The 24,255-nt window shown below is 38.2% G+C and overlaps 2 pseudogenes across 1 annotated transcript; both read right to left on the bottom strand.

The window, feature by feature from the left end:
* Window positions 1-8,891: 8,891 nt before the first annotated feature.
* Window positions 8,892-9,841, bottom strand: LOC110195075 (olfactory receptor 52A5-like; annotated as a pseudogene).
* A 1,173-nt stretch (window positions 9,842-11,014) lies between these two features.
* Window positions 11,015-21,302, bottom strand: LOC110195183 (AP-1 complex-associated regulatory protein pseudogene; annotated as a pseudogene). The gene is made up of 2 exons (XR_013482902.1): window positions 20,442-21,302; window positions 11,015-11,091 (listed from the first exon to the last, which is right to left on the bottom strand). The product of XR_013482902.1 is annotated as an AP-1 complex-associated regulatory protein pseudogene (transcript).
* Between the last annotated feature and the right edge of the window lie 2,953 nt (window positions 21,303-24,255).

The raw sequence follows: 24,255 nt of genomic DNA, 5'->3' as shown, positions 1-24,255 counted from the left end.
CCATTATGTTAGCTTAAGAGCCCATAGTTATTGTAACAATTATGTCTTACATTTGGCTCATAGGTATGTAAGGTCTCCAGACATATCTCTGAATATCCTGGCTCTTCCTAATGTTCTCCATCCTCATCCAGTCCCAGCTCTATTTTGAGTCATTTGTAGGCTAAAAGAACAGACAGCCACTAAACAGAGAACTCTATACAGCCATCCCAGGTGGGAAGAGTATACTTTGTAACAGGAATTATCACTGAAGGCTATTTTCCTGGCTACAGAAAGATCCTGTGCCTTCTTTACTGTTTCTCACACCCATCGGGCAACAGGTGGAAGAGAAGAAATAGGGCTGGAGATCAGGGACAGACTAACAGCTATGACAGCGTTGGGCTGCTTTCCTGCCACTGTGAATTCCCCGGGGCCCAAGGTTCCTCCAAGGCCTATTTGCCCTGGTGCCCACCTAATTTGCTGCTTCAGAGTCACTTTGGAGTTGATTGTCCAGGGACAGCTCCAGATTGGCAGAGGGGCTTAAATTCCTCTGGGGAGTATAACAGAAACCCCATGGGGCTAGAATGCAGAAAGATCCCTATAGAGCTATAGGAGGCTGATGTGGGGAGGACAGAAAGCGATGACAGTTTAGCTTTACTTGGGGTCTGTATAATGTGATGATTTTAGGGAATAGGTGCAAATTATCATTTGGAAGGGGTAAAGCTTTCAGGGGTGGGGAACCTGCGGCCTCGAGGCAACATGTGGCCTTATAGGTCCTTGGGTGCAGTGTTTTGAATGAGTCCAAGTTTTACAGAACAAATCCTTTTATTAACGGGATTTTTTTTTCTGTGTGTTTGGATTCAGTCAAAGAGCTGCCCTTGAGGACCTAGAGGCCCACATGTGGCCTCCAGGCTGCAGATTCCCCACCCCTTCTCTAAGCTCTCACGTAGAATCTAGGAAAAGGACCAGGAACCATTGTAAATTATCTCCAAGGACTTCAGCCTTTTTACTGATATGGCCAAGATTCACACAGGCTAAACACTGTCAGGAAAGGGATTAGCAACACACAAGGAAATTTTCTTTTGCTCTAATCACATTTATATAGCCTTCAGCTTTTTTTCTTTCTTTTTTTTTAAATTTTTGGGTTTTTTATTGCTATTATCCTTTTCATGTGGGCTGTTCAAGTCAACGTCTATGTTATTTTACTAGTTCTACTAATTTTTTTTATTGTGATTGTGATTGGCTATATCTTAATGTGCTTCTTGCTTTCTACCTCATATCTCCCAGGAAACCAGGCCAAAGCCACAGATGAAGAGTGAAAGCCTTCCCCTTTATGCTAAATGATTTTTCAAAAGTCACAAAGGTATTACACATTGGAGCAAACCAGGATTTGAATTCTGATGTCTTCTCCAGCATTCTGCCTATTATGGCTACACCAGCTCACTTCAGCTAAGCATGAAGCTTTTTGTTAGGTTCCTGAGCTCTATATTCCAATCTAGGAGTGTCAGTCCTCTGCTCTTCCAAATCATCATTCTTTTTTTACTTGTCTTGTTCCACCCACTTGGGACCACAGCCTGCATTCCCTCAAAGAATTCCCTCACAAAGTATATCAATCAGTCAATAGGTATTTATTAAGCACTTACTGTGTACAAGCCCTGTTATAGCAAATACAATTTTATTAAAGTGAAATAAAATTTTCAGTTCAAAAAGTTAGAATGCAAAGTGGCCAAACTACTATCTATGGTAGAATCTGAATTTCCAAATCTCCTAATCCATTTTTCTGCATCCTGTTCACGGAGTTGAGGAGCATTACCAAGTTTGCCAGGTCTCAAGTTTACAAGGTTACATCTTGTTATGGCAATAGAGAATAGAGTTAATTCCTGACTGCCCTTCCAGTGAATCTGTATCTTTGATACTTCAAAGGACTGAAGATAGGATTCCCATTGTACCTGATTTAATACCATTGTCTACTATGTCCCTTTCCAAAGAGAAGAGGACACATTCTGCCCTTGAGAGAGAATGAAGGCATAAAGTACTCTGTTTGGCTCCATTCAAAGACCCACCAATGCATGGATAATATGTGACCCATGGCGACTGACCTTTATGGGAAGGTCCCTGGGGCTATTTCTGCTTTGCATGTCCATATCTCTTTGGTGCCTAGAGTCTGAGAGCAAAAGGAAAACATGTACAGCCAGAAAGTTGCTTCAGTAAGGATCACAATGAGGAATAAGGCACACATATAGGAATGGATTGCACTTAAATAGATTTAAGAAAAGTGTGTTTAGCTGGACTGTTGTGAATTGAGTCAAAAGGTGTTTAAACAGGAGATGAAGGCGAAAGGGGAAAACTGCTACACTATATCTGGAAAACCAGTTCGCATAAAGAATAACAGCTAAGATATAGGAAGAAGAATAGTTATAGAGAAGACTAGTAATTCACAAAAGTAAATAACCAAGAAATGTGTCGGTAGTTAAAGCCATGGCCTCAGATATCTTTAAAGAAATATTCAAAATATAGGTAATAAACAAGGTGAACTATATATGCTCACACAATGAGACATATCTGATTTCACAAAAATCTCTGAAACATGAAATCCTGACAGAATATTTATTATGGTAAGGTATACTTTATTTCAAAGGAACAAAAAGATAAAAACAATGTTTTATATTAGAAACCTAAATACATTTATACATTTTACACACACACATACACACACACACATGCACACACACACATGCACACAAACATGTCTATGTATGTCTACACATGCATTTCTATGTGTCCATGGATAGATCTATGTATATATCTATACCTATATTTACACATACACACATGTAAATCTATATACACACACACACACACATACACACATACACACATATATATATATACATACATATATATATATAGAGAGAAAGAGACAGACAGACAGACAGAAACAGTCATACACTTGTGAAGTGAATCAAAGAAATGAATAGGGGAAGAACAGTAAGGAACATTTAGGTAAAGATAGACCAAAGGAGAAAGAGAAACAATGTTGTTGCTAGAACACACTATAAGAAAGAGGAAAGTTATGAGGACTTCTAGAAATGAATCACAGACAAAGAATAGAAACATAAGATAGAGGGCTAGGGGAGGAAATCCAGGAATTAATAAAAATATTTTATATTTCTATAACACTTCGAGTTGTAAACTCCTTCTTAAGCACGAGGCACTTTGACTTTCACAACAATCCCATCAGGAAAGCATTACTATCCTCATTTTACTGATAAGGAAACTGAGGTTCAGCAGGTTTGACTTCAGTGATCTCACAGCTTCTGCACCACTTCTGTGGTCTAAGGTAGAATTTAATCCCAGGTCATACTAATTCCAAGTCTATTCCCTCTGTTTTTGTCACTGTCAATTTGTTTTCTTTTTCTCTGCTCCAGTCTTTAAAACTATTAATGAAACTCAGCTAAATACTTCTCTCTTAAGACATATCTCCTATTTATCTTCTATATAGTGTATAGGTTTGTTTGCTTGTTATCTTTCCCACTAGATTATTGTGAGTTTCATGAGGGCAGAGAATTACTCCTGCCTTTATTGTATCCTCAGCACTTAGCAGAGTGCCTAACACAGAGCAGGTGCTTAATAGACTGGCATATCTTATATCTAATATAAACTAGAAAGTTGAAGGCATCTTTGATATTAAAGAAATTTGAGAGATAACTTTTGGTTTTCCTTAATTTGAAGTCACATAGAAAAGGAACAAATGGTGATGGATGAAAAACAATGTAAGTATGGAATTAGGTGGCAGATTTTCATTAATTCCTAGGGGGGGAAATGTGATTATATAGGAAGAAAGTATGGTATCACCCTTCAGAAGAATACAAGAATGAAAATTAAATAAAGGGGCACATATGAAATGGATCATAGGATGGGGCAATGAATTTCATCTCTCAAATAGGGGTTCATGGAATAGTGTCAGTGAAAAGAAACGCCATCCATATACATGAGATATACTAAAGGCCTCATATGGAAGAGATTTGGAAGAATTTTCATATGAATCCTTCTGGACCAGGAGTTTCCTCTACTCTTTGTGGTAGTCGTATTTCAGCTAATTCTAATTCTTATTCTGATATTAGCTTGCTTATGATCTTTATTCTGTTATATTTCTTAAGGTATTCCTCTATTTCTTTTGTGTTTTCAGTTTTTGTAACTAATAACTTTGTATAGTAGATTCTAATAAATCATAGTATTCTGATTTTGTTGTGATCTTACATTGAACTTGTTTATTTTTGGAGGGAGTACTTCAATAATTTCATTAATAATGATAGCATTTTAATAAAAATTATGGTCATTTGGTTGTCTCTCTCTTAGAGCAAAGACAATCACGGCAGCGGGACCAAGGCTTATATGTTCTTTTAGAAGAGGAGTGTTCAACTCAGACTGGCTAACAAAGAGAGGATTAATATTAATATTACAATGAGGGGCTGAGAGTTTATGTTATTCTTGGACAGAGAGATTATCTATATACCCAGACCACCCTGAGCCTTGATCAATTTAGACCAAAAAAATGAATTGCCCCACTCAAGCCTGAGCAAAACACAATAGCTACCCTCCCTTGGTCTGGTCTGTACAAGAAAGTTAGTCCAATCTCATTACCAACAATGTGCTTCAAGAGACTGAACTTTTAAAATCAGGACTTAAGAGAATGAGGGGAAACTTTGGATCTCTCCAAATCATTGGCAATTAATAATGATGTCTCTCATTCCTCCATTTGATTTTATCAAGAGGCACAGCCTCTTCAATGAATCACTAACTGATATGACAAACACTTCATCAAGGATTTCTAAGTATGTGACTTATAGGGACAAACAATGAAGGGGAAAAGGGAAAGGTGTACAGGCTCTTTGACAAAAACATTTTGATAAAATTAAAGGGGGCAATCTCCTTTGATAAGTAGATGTTACAGATAAAAGGCACATAGGGAAAAAGTACAACAATAAAGTAAAAGTCTCGTCCCTCTGGTTCTTTGGAAAAGTCTGATGTAGCCCTCTGGTTCAGGTGTGGTCTCACAGCAGTTATTCTCTGATTCAGGTCACTTGCAGAAATCCTCTTCTCTGCTAAAATTTTTCTACAAATTGGTCTTAACTCAAAGACAGCCAAAAGCTTAAATTTTTTTGTCATAATTTTCAAGCACATTGATTCTTATGTTATTTTCCCTTATGCTATCATCTAGGTATTTTTAAAAAAATAATCTATAACATATTTTCTTCTAGCTGTTCAATCTTTTTTTTTTAAATTTTGGTTAACTTTCTTGTTTAATGGAGTCACGATTTTCTGTTTGTCTAATTCTAATTTTTAAAGAGCCCAATTCAAGTAAATTTTATTACTTTTTTCTCTAAACCATTTATTCTCCTTCCCCTTGTTTCCTCCCTAGGTCTCATTTTATTTAACTTTTCATTTTATATTTATTTTATTTCTTCCAGGCATTCTTTTGGCCAAAGCATTCTCTTTTTTTTCCCCCTGAGGCTTTGCTTGCACTTCTTTTTATGTTAGTTTTCTCTTTTTAGTTTGCCTAATTGGCTGCCCTCAATCTATTGTATTTCTTCAATATATTTGGCATTTTCTTGTCTATTCACATTTCCAGCCCCAGTTTCTGGATTGGGACTTTCTGCATTACTCCTCCCCATACTTTTCTATGGTGTAGGAAGGCCTTGCCTTATAGTGTATGCAGTGTCTTAAGGACCTCTGCAGGAATTCCTAAATTTTGGCTGTCTCCTGGTGAACCAACTTAGATTTTAGCAATGACCTTGTTCCCTTCCCAATTTTCTTGCTCAATCCTGAACCTAGAGTTGGCCCTATGCCTTGCTGCTATTGCTGATTACAATGTTAGCTGGCCTACCACAATATCCTAGATCCCTCATTTCCCTGGCCCTTTCTCCTGCTGTAACTCCTCCTGATGTGTGGGCATGGCTACCTGGGTACTGCAGTCTCAGGGCATTGGTTTGACCTCTTCTTCCACTGTACTTTGGGTACGGCCTACATGGGCCTTTTTTTGGAGTATGGGCTACCTGATTACTGCGTAGAAAATGGGCTACCTATATACTATTTGGCCTTGTCTTCAGCAGTGGATTTATGATTGCCTGATGATTGTGTTTTCTGTGCGCTACTTTGGCCCTGTCTCCAGCTGAGGCTCCTTTTCATGATTAGGCTGCCTGATCACTACCTGCTGCTCTAGCCTCGTCTCCTTCCTGGGTGCTACTGTTCATGGGTGCTAGTTTAGGCTTGTATCCTGCTGTAGATTAACCTTGGCCTTGCAAGGCCCTGTGATGGGTGCTGGTTAGACCCTGTCTCCTGCTGTGGGTCTAGGCTGCTCACAAGCTGGGTCTTCTAGTCACCTAGATAAGTCTTTGAGAAGCAAAGAGAAGATTCATAATGGGACTCAGCAGGAAAATAAGGACTTAGTCTTTGGGATATAGTGAGTGGTCAAAGTCTCCTTTTCCCAAACCAGAAGGAGCTGCAAAGTTTAAATTAAGCCCTGAATTTTGCAGAAGGGATACTATGCCCCAAAGGGTGGGGATGGGGAGTTGATTGTCATTTTCAAAATACTTGTATTTGTACTTATATTTATTATCACTGATTATAAATGATATTATCATTGATAAAAAGGTGATAAGTGGAGTGAAATGGCTGTCAACTCCTTACTCTCACTCCTCATATTCAATACGTTGTCAAGTTCTGTTTCTTCATTGAAATTATCTTTCATATAAGCCTCTGACACTGCTGTCACTCTGGTGCAGGCTCTTATCAGTTCAGACATGAACTATTGCAGCATCTTGCCAACTGATCTCCCTGCCACAAGTCTCTCCCCAGTCCAATCTACCATCTACTCAATTATCAAATATCAAATTGCTCTCCTTAAAATGCACATCTGATCATATCACCTTCCCCCCTTAATTCAATAAACTCACAGTGGCTCTCTATCACTTGTTCAGGATCAAATATAAAATTATTTCTTTGTCTTTTAAGTGCCTTCATAAACTGGCCCCTTCCTGACTTTCCAATCTTCTTACAACTTACAACTCTCCATGTGTTTTGTGATCCAACACCACTGATGTTGATGTTTCTCAAACACAATACTCCATCTCACAACTCTGAAATTTTTCATTGGCTCCCTGCCATGGCTACAATGATCTTCCTCCTAACCTCTGTCTCCCAGCTCACCTGGCTTCCTTCAAATTTCAGCTAAAGTCCCACTTTCAGCAAAGAAGCTTTTTTCAGCTCTCATTTTTAGCACCTTCCCTCTGAGACTATCACCAATTTATCCTTTCTATATCTTGTTTGCATATAGTTTTTTTTTTTGCATGTTGTCTACTCCATTAGATTATGAGCCCCTTGAGATAATGACTTTCTTTTGGACACTTTTTGATATCCTTAGCTCTTAGTACAAAGCAACAACATCAAATAAAGGAAATTGATTTTAATAGAGAAGAAATAACTGATTTATGGGCATGGGATTATCAGACTTGGCTGCTTGTGTGTAGTTAGACCATTAATTCATTGAAGCAAAAGGGAAAATCAGCATGACACTAGAAAAAGGCATAAAAAAGGCATTGCACAAAATTCTGACAGTTTCAAACTGAATTATGTAAACAAACTATTGACGTGAAAAAATAAGACATGGAAAGTAGCCTAGATAATTGTACTGTTCATCACTATTTCTTTTAGAAACTCATTGAAAAGCAGTCACTGCCATAAGGAGGACATGAGAATCTAGCGAGAGTTAGCAACCCAATACACAAGTGAAAACAGACTCACTCATCAATTGTCTTGGATGAGTTTGACAGAAGATAATGGATCACAACATTTCATAAAATGGTGAAAAGCACTGGAAAAAATCTGTAAGAAACATGAGCAACTTAGCTATATCGTCACAGGTCCATTTATAGACAAAATTGTTATGAGGGAGACCTTTTCCTGATTCTCCCCAGTTATACCAGCTCAAGTATACACACAGTATATCCATACTGAAAATCAACACAGTCTTGGCAGCATAATGAGGTAATTTTTACAGAGTTGTGTGGAATACAAATATACCAAAGGAATGGGGAAACTATGGACTACATTACTACCTATATGAGGTGGGTAAGAAGTGTTCCAATTAATTAATAATTGATTATTTCTATGACTACTTTCTCATCTTCACAAAACCTTTATAAAATAACCTATGATCCTATTCTTAATGAAAGTACAAGCAAGAATAGCAGGCTTTTTGAAAATAATTTTGTATAGCAGACAACCAGAGGTAGGATTTTAATCCTGATCTTCTGCTTCCAAAGCTAGTGCTCATTTTACTGGGCTCTTCTGCCTTCCTTAAAAGTCTGTTTCTGGGGTTTTAATACCTGTGTGATTTTGCCCAAGTCACTTTAGTTCCCTGGGCCTCAGTTTTCTCATTTGTAAAGTGATAGGGAAGGAGATGGTCTCTGAGATCTCTTCCATCTCCTGGATTGAATAAGTTCTGCTAGGTACCATGAGAGAATATATTGACTCTGAGAGCCCAAGATTGTTAATTGTGATAAGCCCTAAAAACCCATCTCCTCATCGGTCACTTAGGGGAGACTTCTAGGAGCAGAAGCCTTTTGATTAGGAATATGAAGGAGGACAACAATTCTGATGATGCCTTGGAACGAGCCATGTCTCTAGTATCCATGAATGAGGCTATAGCTCTCTATTTGTTTAACCATCAATTTTCCTCTGGGTAATCATAATATATGATGGTCACTTTCCTCTTTACTCTTAGCTAGGAAATTCTTAGTGGCAGCTCCAAAAGTGATATATCTCAGGACCTACATGACTAAGAAAAAAAACAGACTTACAATATGCTCTACCTGTCTCTTAGTCATGCCCTACATTATTTGAGAGACAACAGATTAGGCTGGGTTCTTGAAACTGATCATTTTGACTACCTGTTCCCTGATCTCCTTGGTCTTTACTCCATAAACAAAGGGATTAAGAAGAGGTGGAATTAGGAGATAGAGGTTAGAGCAAAGGATGTGGACATAGCGGGGGATATGGAACCCAAACCTGTGAGTAAAAAAGGAGAAGAAGGCAAGAATGTAGAACTCCAAAAAAACAAAAATATGGGCAATGCAAGTGCTGAAGGCCTTGAGTCGAGCCTCTTTCTGGGGCAGGTGGAAGACAGCAATAAAGATCCGAACGTAGGACAATAGGATCAAGATGACATCAAATCCCAAGATAGAGAAGGCCACAAACAGACCATAAGCCTTGTTGATTTGGATGTCCTCAGCAGCCAGCTTCACAATGGCCATGTGCTCACAGTACGAGTGGGAGATGACAGTGGTTCGGTAATATTTAGTCGACATTTGATGAGCAAAAGACATGGGGCCATGAGGATACCTGCTCTCAGAGTGACCCCAACCCCTATCTGAGTGAGGAGTTGTGAGGTAAAGATGGTGGCATGTCTCAGGGGGTCACAGATGGCTACATAGCAGTCCACAGCCATGGCCAAGAGTATACCAGACTCTGTGCACTGGAATGTGTGGATAAGCGACATCTGCAGCAGACACACATCAAACTGGATCTCCTGCAGATGAAACCAAAAGACACCCAACATCTTGGGAAGGATGCAAGCGCTAAGGGCGATGTCAGTGATTCCCAACATGGCCAGAAAGAGGTACGTAGGCTTGTGGAGACTATGTTCAGATTGAATGATCACCAGAAGTATGTAATTCCCAATGAGGGCAATGACATATATAGCACAGAACGGAATCCCAATCCAACACTGAACAGACTCTAGGCCAAGGATTCCAATCAATATCAGTATGGATGGCATAAAGACTGTGCCATTGGCCATCACCATGGCCAATGCAGGGCTGGTATGCTTGAATTGAAGAACTAAGGCTGCTAAGACAATTGCTTTATACATTTCTCTTTCTTCTTCTGACCTGTTGACTTAAAAATAAGAGGTGCTCATTTTACACGTGAGTTGTCGATCTTATTAAATGTACATGAATTTCCCAAGGCATGACTGCTTCCTTTATTCTGTCTAGCTTTTTCTTTAGGACCTGCCATTCCTTGTGTGACTGAATAGGATACCTACATCCAGTGCTAAAATTCACCAATATTGTTCTGTTGCTATTACAAGATTTAGAGGGTTCCCTTAGTTCTATGACCTCTTGGACTATCCCCTATATTTTTTGTCTATCATGTTCTCTGTTTCCCATGTCTATCCACTCACCTCATCCGTCTTACCTCATCAGTGCTACCATCTCCTCTGTCCTATTGATCCAGACGTTCATTCCCAAATTCCTTCATTTTGCAGTTCATCTTCATTTTCCCCATCACCTATAGCTCTCTATCTCTTTAGAACATTCTCCTCTATTCCTTCACCCTTTTCCTCTATTTCTTTACCCTGTTTCTACAGTAATACTAAAGTAGCATTACTATGCTCAGGCCAGTCATTTATAGGGTTATAAGTGTTTTTTTTTTTCCTGTACTCATAAGAATTGAACAGGACACAGTCAATCCAGTTGATGAGCAAACATAAGTACAAAGAATTGTAGGTAAAAAAGATCAGCTTTTTTATCATTTGGGACTTAACTGAGTCAAGGACCTTAATAACCCTATAGTTAATACCTCCAAACCCAGGTCCTTCCCCTCCATATTCTTTTTTCTTGAAATTTCTTGAATGTCTGGATTTTTCCTAGTTCCCTATATATCCACCTAGATCCCTGAGATTATAATAATCAGAATAACCAAGTTCTTTATACCTCCAAATTCTCTCTTTATTTCAGGTTACCTCCACCCCAACCATGACCATGACTATATTAGAAGCTCTTTTGGTCCCCACTCACACTTGTCCCCTCCCCATACCTTAATTTCACCTGATCAGTCTTTGCCTACTAGGCCTTTTTACCAGTTTTATATGACAGATTCTGCTTCCCTAGCTCACTTTCTCTTATTCCTCATTTATCTCTTTCACATTTGGACAGCTGACTACAAGCCTTTATTTTTATTCATTGTTTACCTGGATATTCTAGTCCAATTGAAAAGTAAGTTCTCTGAACACAGACTTTCACATATATCACTTATATATGACTCTTCCAATTACTGCAAAGACAAGGAGAAGAACATAAGTCCAAGAAGACACTTTGAATGCAATCTGCCTTATTACTCCTGCTCTCCTTTTTCTTGACTTTTTCTTTACTCAGACAATAGTACTACATGGAGATAAGAGAGAAGTGAGAGTGTGTGTGTGGGTGTGTGTGTGTATGTGTGTGTGTGTATACAGACACTCCCTTCAAGCAACTTTCTGTTAATTTTTCCTTCAGAAATAAACACAATTGGGAAATATGCTTCTTTCCCAAATGGTGACTTTACTTTCAGGGGTAAATTCTAGAGTCCACGTATTTTAAATTTATAAGACATGTTAAAAGAGAGACAGTGTGGCATAGGGTATAAAACTGGTCTTATCATTAGAAGGCTGTAGTTCAATGCCTTCCCCTGATGTTTACCAGTCTTATGACCATGGACAATTTACTTAACCTCTCAGTGTTCCAGGAAACTTTTTATGACTATATACATCATAGATGTGCTACTGATCCACATTAGAGTAAGGAATTTCCACATTAGAATTTCCATAACTGATGAAATAACAGATAAGGAATGAAAAAATGAGGGAGGCATGAAAGCAGTAATCTAGTATAATTCCTAATGAAAGCAAAATCCCCCATATTATATTCCTGAAAAATGATCATTCAGCCTCTGAACAAACACTTGGAAAATTAACCTTGTTCATTGTTTGATAGTCTTAGGTCTCAAGAGTAGGTTCTTGGAGGTTAATCACAGTCTGAAGGAGGACTTCTAATAAGTATTCTTCCTCCAAATGTTCTGTTTGTTCTTTCATCCTGTCAGGATATATGGGGTGTCTCAAGTAGACCTTAAGATTCTGGAGGGTGCTTGAGGATGGGAAGACAGAGGAGTGAAAATCCAGGATTTAAAATAATTTATTACAGTTCTTCTCCTTGCAAAACCATCCTGGGGAAGCATCATCTGAAAAGATCAGTAAAATAGAACAGGGTCCTAACTCCTTGCCTTCTCTCTTTATGGGAGATTCTTCCGGAATGATCCGTTACAGTTCTAGGCCTTATAGAAATCAGTTGAACTTAGAGGCACCTGGTTTTTCTGGTGTTATCACTGGAATATTTAAGGGAACCCAATGATATGAAGTAGGCTGGTATAGTCTTGTATCAAACCCACCAATTTCTTGGTGAGAGAAGTTGAGTGAATACAAAGAAGAGATCAGTCAAGGGGCTGGGGGAAATTTTATAATGGTGGGGCCACTGTGTTGGCCTAGTTCTCTACCTCTTCAGCTTTCATCATGATTCACAGAGGCATTTGTAGATGACAGTTTCAGTTCATAATTTTGTCTTAGGCTTCCCCACATAGTACATCACAATTAAGGAGTAAGAGTAAGGGTTATGCTTAAATTATGGTCAGGTCCAATCCTAGTACTGCCTATCTGAATGTAAATCCTATCTCTAGAGATGCTTAGTAATAGGCATCTGGCACATAACCCTGACCCATCAAATGGCTATTGTGTAAGAACATCAAGGACAATTGGTTGCCACTTGATTTAGCTGTTTCCTGCACCCCAGCACTGTGGGCAACAACCATTTAAACGAGGAAGACAATAGGGAGGGTTTACTAGTTGTGCACACAAGGATACATTGTACGACCATTAGGGTGAGACACCCAAAGGCATGACAAGTTTACACCCTCTACTGACATGATGTCTTGGATTCAAAAGGCCCCAGTGCTGAAAACACACATGCACACACACACACACAGACATACAGACACACAGACACACAGACACACACACACACACACACACACACACACGACCCTGGGCTCTGGAAATGGGCAGGATACAGGATGGAGAGAACATCACAGTAGAAGGACACTGAACAAGGATGCTATTAAATTTCACTGCATTAGCAATTGTGTTGGTACCTTACAGCAACTTATTTTCCTAGGGCACATACCCAGACCTCCATTATTCTCTTCTATTAGAAAGCTAGGTATGGACCACATGGTATTTCCATTAGAATTTTAATTTCTTCCACATTTCACTATCTAACAAGGATTAAACAGTAGATCACCCTCTCCAAGAAAATTGGAGGTATTTCTTCATCCGATCTCATCCCTTCTTCTGGACAGCATTACACTAATCTTTTACAATGTATAAAGTGGATTTATATGGGAATGGATATAAAGGGTAGGGGTAAAGAGCACAGAATGAAAAGGCTTAATAAATGGTTCACTGATGGTCTTTACAAGCTGTAGGTTATTTGCCACGTCCAGAGAGTATAAAATTTCCGAGTTGCAAGGAACATCAGAGACCTTCAGACCAACCCACACCTGAAAGAGAATCCTTTCAATAACATCTAATATGGAACCATCAGGCTTTTTGTGATTATTTCCAGTGGTAGGACCTTGCTAGCTCCTGAGCCCATGCTATTTTCTGATAGCTCTAATTGTTAAGGAATTTTCCCCTTTGCATCAAGCTTAAACTTTCCTTTTTCTATCTTCCATATGTTGTTCCTACCTTCTATGACCAAACACAAAACATTTAACACATAACCTTCGTATCAGATGACAGGAGGTTTCTTCACTGCTGCACAGTTTCAGACACCAGACTGGGGTAGAAAGGTATGTGAGGAATTATGATTAAAAAAAAAGGCTGATACTTCTTGCTCAAAACAAGATCATTTCTGGGAAAGGGTATGTATTTCCCTTTAGTACTCCAGTCTTTTCTCTGTAAACACTGTGACACCAAAAGACCTTCTTAGCCTTACCTTTCAAAGGGCTTTCTCCTGCAGTCCTTCTCTTCCTCTGCTGTCAGAGAGGAAAGTCTCTCAAAAACTACATAAATGTTTTAAAACAACCAGGAGAAAATGAAAGGAATTAACTGAAAAAACAAAAACAACAAAACAAAACAAAACAAAACAAAAAACAAAACCAAACCTTGGTGGATCACAAATGGTGGAGTTTCAGGCATGTTTTCTAGGCTAATGAATGGGATGTCTAGGAAACAAGATAACTTGACAATTGGTCCCTACACAACATTACAAAAGCATTTATGTGCTCATTATATAGGTAAAACAAAGAATAAACTGTATTTGTTACACACCCTTTCCCCTATCTCATTGGCACAGCCATTTCCACTCTCAGGTTGCTAAAAATCAGTGGGGGCTCACCTTCATTCAAGACCTGTGCCAAGAGGCTCAGTGGTTCTGAAAGACTGTTGAAATTGGGAGAGCGCAGACCTGGGGAGCACATTTGAGTACAGGTATTAAATTGGTCCTGGACTGTTGGAGGTGGAGCTTCAGGGACCTGGACCCTTAGGTCCCCAAGAGAAAATTCTTGGAGGATTTTCTGTACCCTGATACACTAATTGCCTCCACCACTTCCTCTTGAGTCATGAGAAAAGCATTTTCAGTGTGAGAAATCTGGCACTGAGTATCTAAGTAAATCTGCTTGCTGCCCTCTTAATTTTAGTAAAAGATTAACACGTTTGCTGATCTTCCCCAAATACAACTCTACTCAAACTAATTTCATTGAACAAGTCTTTAAACAAACAAACCTAAAAAGGTCTTAAAATATATATGTACATTTATTTTCACAAGTGTTAATTACTTCTCCCTTCCATATCCCCTCCAAATTGAACTAAGAAAAAAGGAAAAATAAAACCTTCATACTAAATATTCATTGTCCATCAAAATAAACCATTACATTAACATAGTAAAAAATGTCTATCTCATTCTGCATTTTAACTCATCACCTTTTGGGCAGGAGGTAGGTGATGGGTTCATTATCAGTACCTATGATTCATGTTTTCATGATTGTTGACTAGAGTTTAGAGTTCTAAAGTTATTTTTCTTTAGTGTTGTTATTATGGTACAAATTGTTTTCCTAGTTTTGCTTGCTTCATCATGTACCAGTTCATAGAAGACTTCCCACTTTTATCCTAAATTATTCATGTTATCTTTTCTGATGGCATAATAATACTCCAATTACATTTGTATACCATACTTTGTTTAGTAATGACTTGGTAGGTGGGCACACTTGGTTTCCAATTTGGGACTATGGGAAAGAAGAAAGAAAGAAGGAAAGAAAGGAAAGAAAGGGAAAAAAGGAAGGATGGAGGGAGGGAGGGAGGAAGGAAAGGAAAAAGAAAAGATTTACTGGAAGCATTTATATTTATTGTTAAGTCTTTCAGTTGTGTCACACTATTTATGATCCCCTTTGGGGTTTTCTTGGCAAAGATACTTGTAGGGTTTGCCATTTCCTTCTGTTGCTCATTTTAGAGATGAGGAACTGAGGTAAATAGGGTTAAGTGATTTGCCCAGTGTTACACAGCTAATAAGCATCTGAGTACAGATTTGAACTCAGAAAAATGAGTCTTCCTAACTTAGGGCCAGACACTTTGCCCACTGTGCCACCAAGTATTTTTATACATATACATTTTCCTCTTTCTTTTATTTCTTTGGGTGTATAGTCCCAGTAGTGATATAGCTGGTGTGCACAATTTTGTGACTTTGGGAGTATGATTCCAAAATGCTTTTCTGAATGGATGGGCCAATTGACAGTTCCACTAACAGTGTACTTGTTTTCTTAAAGCCCTTGCATCATTTGTCTTTTTCCTCCTGTCATCTTTGGTGACCTTAAAAGCCTATCTGGTTCATGGAGAATTCCCAGAAATCTTTAGGTTAACATGATCTCCCCCTCACATCTATCCTAACATTTTGCCTAGATATCTCTTTATACTTTATCTTATTTCATTCATGTAAGTATTTGCATACAGTCTCTCTATCAGGTAACATTTTAAGTTTCTTGAGAGCAGAATCAGTGAATATACACTTATTAAGTTCTACTATGTGCCAGGAACTATGCTAGGCATTGGAAATGCAAATATAGTATGGATTGATATCTGCTAGCACTACATATAGTCTTTATTTGGCTATCTGTGAAGTATACTTCATTAGTCAACAAATGCATAAACCTCACCCTCTCTATTTCCTACTTGACTCACTTTGCTATTATATCTCATAACAGATCTTAAGATAATCAAGGAATCTATATATCTATCTACATATATTGCCTCATACACTACTGAAATTACAACATCTTTCACTAATTGGTCAATTATGTCTTATAATTACATCTTTTCCCATAAATTCTTTTTGTTCTCATTTTTGTGTCTCTCATATATATGTATATGTATACATGTGTGTATATATACATACATATGTGTATGTATGTAATTTCACACACTCAAACATTAAGATTATTGACTATACAATTTCTTTTTTATTTATTTCTTTTTTTTGCTTTTAGGCAATTGGGGTTAAGTGACTTGCCCAGGGTCACACAGCTAGTAAGTGTCAAGTGTTTGGTCTGAGGCCAGATTTGAACTCAGGTCCTCCTGACTTCAGGGCCAGTGCTCTATCCATTGCGTCACCTAGCTGCCCGTGACTATACAATTTCTTAAGAGTGTATAAAATAGTAAAAAAAAAAAACCATATGATTATTTATAGCGTATTAGCTGTGAGGTCACAACCACAGTCACCTTTACCTATCACTGCTTCTCCGAAGCTCTTTCCAATTCTGAAAACACAGTCCCACCATTTAGCTCTATCTGGATAACAATCAAAGATTATTAAGAATTTTTTCATAAAGTTTCTCTTCAAGATTTAAACTCAATGCTTTATGAAGAGAAGATGTCTGTGTCCTTTATCTCTCTGTACCTCACTTCATCTCTCTAGAGCAAGGTTCCTTAGCTTTTAGCAATCTGGTGTAGCCTATGGACCCTTTCTTGTATTTTTTTTTTAATTCATAGTTTAAGAAATGCTAAAGGTTAGTTAGAAGTTAATGGGGGATGGAGCCAAGATGGCAGAGAGAAAGCAGTGCCTTGCTTGAGCTCTCCCCCAAAGCCATCCAAATGCTTTTAAAATTGGTTCTAAACAAATTCTAGAGCAGCAGAACCCACAAAAGACAAAGTGAAACAAATTTCCAGCCCCAGACAACCTGGATGGTTGATTGGAAAGGTCTATTGCACCTGACTGGGAGAGGAAACCAGTTCAGCATGGGCATACAGGCAATGATGAGGCCTCAGCAAACCTAGGGCAGGACTCAGACAACTAAATCACGGGCAGCTGTGGTGGTTTCCAGACTTCCCAACCCACAAATGCCAAAGACAATTTAGAAGGTCAGTAGGAAACATCTGGGATAATGATGAGAGAAAAGCTCAGTCCCATCCCCAGTCCCAGCACAGCCGTAGGGTGGCTGCTGCTTCCTGAGCTCTTGGCCCACAGAAAGAAGAGGAATCGAGTGGCTGATCAGAAGGGGACTGCAGGGATCTCTTTGCTGGTGCTGAGGCAGGATTCTTTTGCTTTGCCCTTGCTTAGATCTGGGTCACAATTCTGGGTGATGGACCTGGGCAAGGAGAAGAGTTGGTGTGGTGGAGCTTCTAGTGGTGATGGAGAGAGAATCTTCCTCACAGTTGCAAGGCAGAAAAGAATGCTTACACCTCACCCTTGACTGTACCAACTTGGAAGAACTGAAAATTTACAAATCCCTAGAAGTATCTCTGAAAACAGCTGCACAAACCCCCCAAATCTTGGGACACTACATTCTCCACACTGGACGCAGACCCCTACCTTAACAAAGAGTTTAAAACTCAAGTTATTGGCTGGGAACATGAGCAAACTGTGCAAAAAAAGTCAGAACACAGAATCTTTCTTTGGTGACAAAGATGATCAAAACATACAACCAGAAGACAATAAAGTCAAAGCTCCTACATCCAAAGCCTCCAAGAAAAACATGAATCAGTCCCAGTTCATGAAGAGCTCAAAAAGGATTTTGAGAAGCAAATAAGAGAAGTAGAGGAAAAACTGGGTAGAGAAATGAGAGTGAGACAAGAAAATCATGAAAAACAAGTCAACAGCTTGCCAAAGGAGACCCAAACAAATACTGAAGAAAATAACACTTTAAAAATAGCCTAACCCAAACGACAAAAGAGGTCCAAAAAGCCAATGAGGAGAAGAATGCCTTAAAAAGCGGAATTGGCCAGATGGAAAACGAAGTCCAAAAGCTTACTGAAGAAAATACTTTCTTAAAAATTAGCATGGAACAATTAGAATCTAGTGACTTTATGAGAAATCAAGACAGTGTAAAACAAAACCAAAAGAATGAACTGCTTGTTCATATCCTTTGACCATTTATCAATTGAGGAGTGACTTATGTTCTCATAAATTTAACTCAGTTCTCTATATATTTGAGAAATGAGGCCTTTATCAGTGACTCTTGTTGTAAAGATTGTTTCTCAGCTTTCTGCTTTCCTTCTAATCTTTGTTAAATTGGTTTTGATTGTGCAAAACCTTTTTTTAATTTAATGTAATCAAAATTATCCATTTTACATTTCATAATGTTCTTTATCTTTTGTTTACTCATTAATTCTTCCCTTCTCCATAGATCTGACAGGTAAACTATTCCTTGCTCTCCTAATTTGCTTATCACCCTTTTTGTCTAAATCAGGTACCCATTTTGACTTTATCTTGGTATAAGGTGTGAGATGTTGGTCTATGCCTAGTATCTGCCATACTATTTCCCAGTTTTCTCAGTTTTTGCCAAATAGTGAGTTTTTTTTAATGTAAAAATGTATTCATTCACAACTTTTGAGAAATTGATTCCATTCCTTCCAAAAAAGTCTATAATATGGACAAAATGCCAAGAAAAATTAGACAGTAGCTTATACCAAAACAAAAATATACATCTGATGTATACAAACTTTAAAAAGCAATATTACAGGTAGTATGAATATAAATTAAATTTAAAATGTCTTTAAATGACATAGCTATAAACTTAAATTATGATAAAACATAATAATCACATCTTTAATGAAATATATTTACATATTCAGTCAGTGTCTTAGTTCTGCAAATTAAAAAAGGAGATGAATTTACAGACATTCTTGCTTATCAACACAAGTTGAAATATTTGAACGGCCATATGATTTTTAAAAATACAGCAAGAACTTACATCGCTATTTGCATCTTAATCTTCCTATGGTGTTATAAGGAAAAAAAATTACTAAGGAAACTACATGTCAATTTACTGAAATTATACTAGATTCCCTGGCAAAATCAAGAAATGCAGCCCAATTTGAGTGCATTTTGCTCCCTTAGCCTTTGGTTCATATTTAACAAAGTGGGAAAAAGAAAGGCTAACATGCAGGGTATCCCAAAGACGGTGCTGGTGTTTTAAAGTTATTAAAGTTGCAGTAAGACTTTTGGGATACCCTACAGAACCCTAGCAGCAATTATAACTCACAACTCATCTAGCTTTACTTCCCAGAGCACGTTCCTTTATCGTACATAAAACAAGGCAAAAGAAAACTAAATAAAATCTGTCATTTCATACAAGAAAAGACTCTTCAAAATACCTGTACTATTTCTTTTTAGGAACTCCCTCATTCATTCATAGAGAATTTAGTCCTTTGTGTAAGCCTTTTTTTTTTTTAATATTATTCCAAACTTATCCAATGTAGATTTAAAAAAATAACTTACTTAGAAATTTAAAATACAGTCTAAAGTACAATAGTCCCTTTGTATCAGTATGTAACTCTTTAGTAGAACACTTAAGCTCTATCCTCAATTTTGTGTGTGACCATCAGCAATTTAAAAATGTCCAATTCTGAGGGTAGCCACCTCTTTCAGGCCTCAAAGCAATCCTGTTCTGAGATAATACCATGAATATGCTATCATACCAATCTGATAGAAATGCATATTAGTGCTCTGTTAGGCTTACTGAACTCTAATTGTATTAGTATAGAATGATTAAATTCAACCAAGTTATAAAAACAGAGGAAGCTTAAAAAACTTTCAGGAAATAGTGCATTATCTGAAGCTGCTAATTACTTCCCTTTAGAGGTGCTGAGAAAAACAAATAAAATATTTTATTATTTTCATGTTCAGATACTGAAATAAGTAGATAATTTTAAAAATATTAGATCCATACAAAGAAAACAAAAATACAAGTTATTTAAAAGGAAACAAATTAAATCTACAGATACTAAATTGGAATACATAAATTAGAGCAGATAATTCTTAATAATCATAAAATCTAAGAGTTGGAAGAGACCTCAGAGGCCATCCAGTCCAAATGGTACCTGAACAAGAATCTTCTTTACAGCATATTCAGAAGCATGACAGAATCATGATGAAATTGCACTTAATTCTGAATTTAGATAGATTCCATCATTCCTATTCCTTGCTATTGAATATTTACCACATAATTTCTTTCTTCCTTACAAAAAGGATCAGAACAAACATTTGTACATTCTATTTGATTTTCAACATTTGGTCATGACTGACAAAAAGGCCAGATGATCTCACCCTATCTGTCTCGCTGATCCGCTTCAGATTTTTTTTTTTAACTCAGAGGCAGACAGTTCTAAAACGGGATTCACAAATCCAGAATATTCTGAATTGCCGTTGTTATCCCTTTTGGCACTAACATCATTCTCCCACTTCAGCCCATTAGAATCTTCAGAAGCTGAGGTAGGATTACTTCCAGTCTTGCTGCTATATTTTAATGCTGCCCATAGAATATCCTCTTCAGTTCTGGAACGTTCTCTCAATGGGACCATTCTATTCATTCTTCTTCATCTTCCCACTCTAGATCTAGGGAGGTGCTGTCATCATTTCCACGCCTTGATTTGGTTTTGGTCATTAAGTCACAACTACTTTCCGTGTTTGGTGTCTAAACTTCGAAAAACTTCATATTGTGACTTTATATTTCTCAAATAGGATTCAAAGTCTTCTTCTGCCCCTGAACATTGATATTCTCCAGTGTTGGAATGATAAGATCTTTGCATAATCCTTTGCCTTTCTTGCTCCAAGAACTTTTCCTGCTTCACGCTGCGCAGTGTGTAAAGCTTCTAGTCTTAACTTCTCCTACGGCTAACTCTCTTTGAGTTTTCTTATCAAATGTTTTCTGTTTTTCAGCAATAGAATTATAATGCCTCTCTCTTAAGTCCGCTATTTTTTCCTCAGTAAGGGGCCTATGACTACTTCCTGGGCTTTCCCCTTCTTCACTTTCTACTAGATTTTCAAACTCTGTAGTGAAATGCTCGCCTGTTGGGCACGTCCTAAAATACTTTGACCCTCTGCCGCTTCTTTGCGGAGGAGCCCGAAGCACTGGGTCCAGCAGCAGTTCCCCATTGCGTGCCGCTCGGGGCGCCCCCGACCTCAAGGCCCAGCTGCCGCCCTGTCGCTCGCGCGCCCGGGACCCGGCCCTTGCAGCCACATGGGCGCCAGGAGCCGCTACAAGCCGGGACGCGCTCAAAGGCGCGAGGCTCGAGGTGGGGGGGAGGGGGAGAGGAGGAAGAGGGGAGAGGGGAGGGGCGGGGGCAGGGAGTCGCGGGCAGCCGCAGAACAAAGGCATTTAGTAGGTGGCAGCCGCGAGAGGAAGCAGAGCCTGGGCCGGGCCCCTCCGGCCTTCCTCCATCCGCCCAGCGCCCCCCTCAGCTCCTCGGCTGGCCAGGTGGAGAGAGACCGGCTGCTAGCTTTGGAGTCTGGCACGTAGGCCCCGCCCTATCGCCTCCTTTCTCACTAAATTCGCCACGCTCCCGCCGGGCTAGCCTCTCGCTCTGGGGCTTGCGACCCTCACCCAAATAGTGAGTTCTAATCCCAGAAGATGTAGTCTTTGGGTTCATCAAATAATAGATTGCTATAGTGATTGACCACTGTGTCTTATGTGCCTCACCTATTCTGCTGTTCCACCATTATATTTCTTAGCCAGTACCAAACAGTTTTGATGATTGATGCTTTACAGTATAGTTTTACACCTCCCTTTTCATTTTTTCATTAATTCCCTTAATATTCTTGACTTTTTTTCTTCCAGATGAATTTTGGTGTTATTTTTTCTAGCTCTATAAAATATTTTTGGTAGTTTGATGTGGCACTGAATAAGTAAATTAATTTAGGTAGAATTGTTGTTTTTATTATATTATCTTGGACTACCCATGAGCAATTTATATTTTTCAGATTGTTTAGACTTGACTTTATTTGTGTGAGAAGTGTCTTACAAGTTTGTTCATATAGTTCCTAGGTTTTTCTTGGCGGGTAGACTCCCAAATATTTTATATTGTCTATATTTATTTTCAGTGGAATTTCTCTTTCTAGCTCTAACTAAGGGGCTTTGGTTATAATATACAGAAATGCCAGTGATTTAAGTGGTTTACTTTATATCCTGCAACTTTGCTGAAGTTGTTCATTATTTTGCTTAGGTTTTTAGTTGATTCTCTAAGTTCATCTTATCATCTGCAGAGTGTTTTGTTTCCTTATTGCCTATTCTAATTCCTTAACTCTAACTCTTCAGAGACTCATCAAGGTACTGGTTAAACTAAGTGCCCAAGAGGCCATTCTTTCTAAAAAGAAGCTAACAATATTCATAGCCTCTTTCAGAAGAGGAGAAAAGTAGTTCCTGACTTTTATCAGGAGAAAATAATAGAGATGTAAGTCACCCAAGTAACAGGAGATTTAGGTAAGACCTTATGTGGCAGGAGATGCTTGAATTTTGAAGGAATTGAAGGAAACTCACTTGCCGTTTTAAGGAGAGAGTTCATTCTAGACATGGGGGACAGCCTGTTCAAAGATACAAAGATGAAAGATGAAGATTGAATGTCAGGTGTGAGGGGTAGAAAATAAGACAGTTTTGATGAAAGATGAACTATATGAAGGGTAATAACGTAAAATAAGTCTGGAATGGAAAGATAGAGCCTGATAGTGAAGAAATTTAAATGACAGGTTTCCTTTTTCTTTTTTTCTTTTGGTTAATTTTTTTTTTTTAACTTTTACCTATGGTCAATAGAGAACCATTGGAACTTCTTAAGTAGAGGAGTAGCATGGTCAAGAATATCACTATGTAAGCCATTATGTGGCATACGATAATCAAGAAAAGAATAGAAACAGGGACATTAATTAGAAGGCTTTTGCAATAGTCAAAGCAAGAGGAAATGACAGCCTGAAGTAGATTGGTAACCATGTACACAGGGAGAAGGAAATAGATTCAAGAAATATTGTGGAAATGGTACTGAAAAAAATTGGCAGCTGATTAGAAATGGAAGATTACTGAACATCTTTTTATATCTATTTTCACTCCCTAGCATATAATATAGTGCCATGCACATAGTGGGCATTACATAAATGTTTGCTAATTTGAGTTGAATTGAAAATTTAAAAGAACCTAAAGAAATCATCCTGTCCCAAGTAAGTGATCATCCAGCTTCCGCTTGAAAACCTCCAGAAATGGGAAGTCATAACCTTATGAACGATGACACCTCTCAAGTCAGTAACTTTTTATTAAGTATCTACTGTGTTCCAGGTATCATACTGCACTGTGGATTCAAAGAAAAACCAAAATAGTCACTGCCCTAAAGTAGCTCACAATTTAAATGGTGAGACAACATGAAAATACAAATAAGTATTATACAGTATAAATGGAAGATAATCGAACCATGGAAAAGGCCTACCTGTTGCAAAATGATGGGATGTTAGTTAACAGTTGAAGGAAGCCAGGAAGAGAAGACAAAGAAGACGACTTATGAACATGTTTTGCCTCAATAATCTGTAACGTAATTATTGTGAATATTTCCTCTACCTATTTGTGCACATAACAGCTGGACACAGATTTACAATTTGGTCTTCAAGAACTACTGTGGCTGAAAGAGCCATCACCCCATAGTCAATCTGTTGATGACATTTCATGTAGACCTACACTGGTTTTTGGAAAACAGGAATCCCTGTGAGTCAGGTAGCTCAAGTTTTAATATCTATAGGTAGAGAGTAAAATTATTTGATTACTGGAAAGAAAGACAAAAGCTAGCAATTCCATAGTACAGTGATTTATTTATTAGAAGAGAAGAAGAAAAGGCATTTTAGTAATTAGGTGATATAGGATTTGAACTCAGGTCTTCTGAGTCCAAGTCCAGCCTCAGACACTTATTAGCTGTGTGTGAGCTTCAGTCTTCTCATCTGGAAAATGGGGACAATATGAATTATACGGCATTTTTCCTTCCCATCTGCTCTCCTATATTTTATGGTCTCCAAAAACTCATCAAAATGCAAAATAACATTAACTCTGAAATGAATGCTTCCTAGCCCCTCAGGCCCTCCTTTCTTCTGATTGGAAAGAGTGAAAGGTGAG

Source organism: Phascolarctos cinereus, unplaced genomic scaffold, assembly GCF_003287225.1.
Source record: "Phascolarctos cinereus isolate Bilbo 61053 unplaced genomic scaffold, phaCin_HiC Scaffold_726;HRSCAF=1367, whole genome shotgun sequence".
Lineage (NCBI taxonomy): Eukaryota > Metazoa > Chordata > Mammalia > Diprotodontia > Phascolarctidae > Phascolarctos > Phascolarctos cinereus.
This window is presented reverse-complemented; position numbering and strand designations above follow the sequence as displayed.